The sequence below is a fragment of the Hydra vulgaris genome, chromosome 10 (assembly GCF_038396675.1).
Source record: "Hydra vulgaris chromosome 10, alternate assembly HydraT2T_AEP".
NCBI classification, from domain to species: Eukaryota; Metazoa; Cnidaria; class Hydrozoa; order Anthoathecata; family Hydridae; genus Hydra; species Hydra vulgaris.
In genome coordinates this window covers 37,549,071-37,553,619 of record NC_088929.1, presented here as the reverse complement: position 1 = coordinate 37,553,619, position 4,549 = coordinate 37,549,071, and positions in this window count along the sequence as shown.

Below are 4,549 nucleotides of genomic sequence, written 5' to 3'. Positions count from 1 at the left end.
TGTTTAATACAAAACCAGGTTTTACTGGTTTTTGCATTTAATTTGTTGTTTTAAAGTTTATATCAATTTTTTAATGCATGTTATGAATTGCTTAAATAATTTGTAATAAAAAATCACGTATTCCAGTTAAAATAACCTTTTTAAATAACCTAATTTGGCCGTCCTCATTTTGACGTCTAAAATACGTGTTTTTACATGATTTTATTCAAACGTAAGGTTAAAATTCATGTTTTCACAAAATTTTTTGAGAATAAGTAAAAAATAAAAATTTGCTTAACGTTTTTAATAATATAATTGTGCTAAGTTTTATCAATTATAATTTTTTAAAACTTCTTCATTCACTTGTTAATTTCCAAGAATAGACTGTTCGAACACTTGACGTCATTCACCTTCTTTTAAATCAGGTGCGCGCTTTAGAATATTGCCAACAGCATTTTAAAGTTCTTTTTTGCTATAGGAATCAGGTAAACAGTTTTAAACCTAAAAAAAATTGTAAAGATAAGTATGTAAAAATAAAGGGGAATACGAGGCAATTTAGTGTAAGTTATATTGGGCATAGGATAATTCATTAGCGTTTTGATTAATTCGATAATATTGTGTATGTGTAAAGTGCGCAAGATGTATATAAATACAGATCAAAACTTATGATAGTAATTTACCCTTATAAAGAAAACTAAACATTCAACCACAATAAAAAGTATACCACTTTTTTGCAACATTTGTATCGAAAAGTGATTGATCGCATTCAAGAAACTCAGCGATAGAATCACACTAGTAAAGATCAAAACTATTTTCAACTTTAAACATTTTTAATATTTCATCATTCTTTAATTAAGTAAGTAATTAAATGAACCTATATATTAGTTAATTAAAAAATAAAAATTATGCTATTAGAATTTAAATATATATATATATATATATATATATATATATATATATATATATATATATATATATATATATATATATATATATATATATATATATATATATATATATATATATATATATATATATATATATATATATATATATATATATATATATATATATATATAAACAACTGACTTAAAATTTTATTAACTTCTTCCTTCGAAAGGGAAATCTTAAATGCTCTTTTTTTCTTGCTGAACTGACTAGGTAGCTATTTTTAGTATTGTGGAGTATTAAAAAAATAAATTTATAAAGAAAAAGAAACCTACATAGTTAAAATAACTTCAAAGATATTATCACAAGAAAAAATATAACTTACATTATTCTTTTTAAAACTTAAAGATTTATCATTGACTTCATATATTTTCTTTAACTTTTTTTTGGGGAAAAGCAAAATTTTGAATCACAGACTTTCAAATTTTGAAGGAGGCTGAATGAATTAAAGAAGTGTTACTTATAAAAATTCATTAAGCATATTACATAAAATAAACTATTTATACTATACTATACTTATATATACTATAGTTGACAACTCCCTTGAAATTAACTCAAAAAATAGAGTTACATGCACAATAGAAGTTTTTATTTAGTTATAAAATAAACTATATTACATTAACCATAGCATAAAATAAATTATAACCAAAAACATTGTTCTATTTTTTTGAAAACGAAGGCAAAAATATAAATTAAGTTTAGGGTTAAATACATTTAATCAAATAAAATTTCTTTAATTTAAATCAAAATTAAATACAAAAAATTCAAACACATCAATTACAGATTTCTAAATGTATTATTTGTAATATTTAAATACATATAAATGCAATTTGAGTTTTTGAAAAACAAAACAAAAATGTAAAAATATAATATTACTAAATACAAACATGTATTTGAAAAATACATATATATGTTTATAAATAAATTTTTAATTAATAAGTAAAGTAAAATTTAGAGAAAAGTAAATTAAGGAGAGCAGTCAAATTTTAACTTTTTTTAAGGTTATTAAAGGACTTTTAAGGAGGATTTTTTTTCAATGATATTTAAGGTTTTTAAAGAGGATTGGGAACCCTGAAAATATATGTCAATAAATAATTGACTACATATTGAAACTTTCTCAGCAAACATTGTTGTTGTGGATTTGCAGTGGATCTATATAGGCATTTTGAGCAGTTAAATGGAGTTTAACTCATCGTTTACTTAGTAAATTACTTAAGTGGCCAGCTGATAACATTCCAACAAGTGATATAGTGGTTATTCATGTTATCCATTTTTGGCTGCTGCCACTAGAGGTATATCATATCCATTAAGTATATGATAACCAAAACTGCAACCACCTAAAATGCCTATATAGGTCCACTGAAAGTCCTTGTTAAATGTTTGCTGTGTTATATATTTTTTTACTAAATATTAAAACTAAAAACCATAAATTATCAAAAATTCATTCATATAGAAAAAAATATTAACTCACTTCCATCTTTACATACATTATTCTCATTCTTATTTGAAGTTGGATAAGTAACTAAAAAATAAATTTTATCAAACAATAAATATAAATATTGATTTTAATTATAATTATTTTTATGGAGTTTTTAAAGAACAATAAATAAAATAGAAAAATAAAATAGAAAAATTAATTACATCTATTTTCTATTGGATTATTTAAAGCAGACTTTTACATGTCTGGTACAACTAATGTTTTTATTCTTTTATTCTTTTGATTTATTTTTTGGAGAAGATTCAAATTTCAAAAATAAGCCACTAACAAATGAGTTTAATTTAAAAAATTAAACCAGTCGTAACAGTTGATTTATATTAAGAGATAGGTGGGTAGAAAGTTTTCTTATTAAACACAATTGTTCCTTCATAAGTTCCATAAACGGAACACTTTTCACAAAAGTTGTAACCATTATGAGATTTTATAAACAATCTAGCTGGAACATCGCACAAAAGAAAGACTTAACAGTTACATTTATATTTTTTGTTGTATAGAAAACCATTTTGTATTATTGTCTTAACTCAAAGAAAAAAATAGGTATTTAGTTACTGAATAAGGCTTGGTTTCATTAAAATAAATGCCAACAATACAAATATTAAAATAATCAAAGCAAGCTAATATTGGTCACAATTGTTTACTAGAGAATTTAGATAAAGGTAAACCATTAATAATAAAATTAAAAAAAAAAAAATGCTCATAGTACTTGCCTGTATTTCAAAATAAGAGTAATTACCACCACACTTTTTAGTAACAGTTAATAACTGTTAATCTCGAAGATGCAGGGAAAATTTTAAAAACACCTATAGGTATAACTTAGTTATACCTCTAGGTGTTTTTTTAAAAATTTTCTTGCATTTTCGCGAAGTTCCAAACCTTGATTTTTTAATATTTCAAGAAGTTTGTTAACTAATGTCCATTATTTTGAATAGCACAATCTAAAAGTTGTCTCATAGTATATCATATACTAAGGTGACCATACGTACGCGTTTGGCGCGTACAGTAAGCGTTTGACGCTCGTTTTTGTTTGCCTTGTAATGTCTTTTTTCCCTAAATATTGTAAATAACGCTTTGCAATTTATTTTAACAATAAGTTCATAAAAATAAGTGTTCATAAAAAAGTAATTTAAGGTTTTTATAACTATTTATACATCAAATTCAAAAAATGAATAGTAAGAAGAGAAGGTTAAACGCATTTAATGATAATTTAAAGAAAATGTTCCTTTCTTAACGCAGATCAAAGATGAGCTCCTCAAATGTACGATTTATCAAACCCTATTTGACATTAGTAGTCGTGGACAGTCTGCAATTGAAGATCATTGCAAATCTATCAAACACAAAATGGCATTGGATGTTTCTATATCGTCAAACAAAATTACAAAGTTGATGAAGAGTCAGAGCTTTGGTCAAAATGAAAAAATATTAGCCATTCAAGATGCAACAATTGCATTCCACACAATCAAACACAACCATAATTTTAGAAGTGCTAACTGTACATCAAAGTTAATTAAGAAATTTTATAATCCAAGATTTGCTTGTGCGCGTACAAAATGTAAAGCAATAATTGTAAACGTGTTCAAGAAATATTGTGAAACTAACTCAGAAAACGCTTTATTAAAAGCATCCTATGTGTCGATTCTTTCTGATGCATCAAACCACAAGGACGTTAAACTGAATCCAATTTTGGGCTCGTTATTTTGATGTTAAAGAGGGAGTGCAAATTCAGCTGATTTACATGGATTGCGTAAATGGAGAAACATCAGATATTTTATCAGAATTTATCTTTAAATGCATTAGTGCTAACAATATATCCTCAAAAGTTTTTTAAAGATTATGTTTTTAAAACTATTTCTGCAGACAACACCAATACCAATTTCGGAGGTTTAAAACGAAACGGTAATAACAATATTCAACTGCAAATTTGTCAATTAATTCTTTGAAGTTGACCTTGTTGAGCAAATCACTTTCAATGCACAGAAGTGAAAGTACAGAAAGACGCCGTTGAGCCATTGTTGATCGTTTTGCATCTTTAATTCTTTTCAATTGAGAAAACGAACGTTCTCCTGAGCAATTGGTTGACATCAGACATAAGTAGATCTGGAGGGCTATTTCAGTATTTGGAAATCC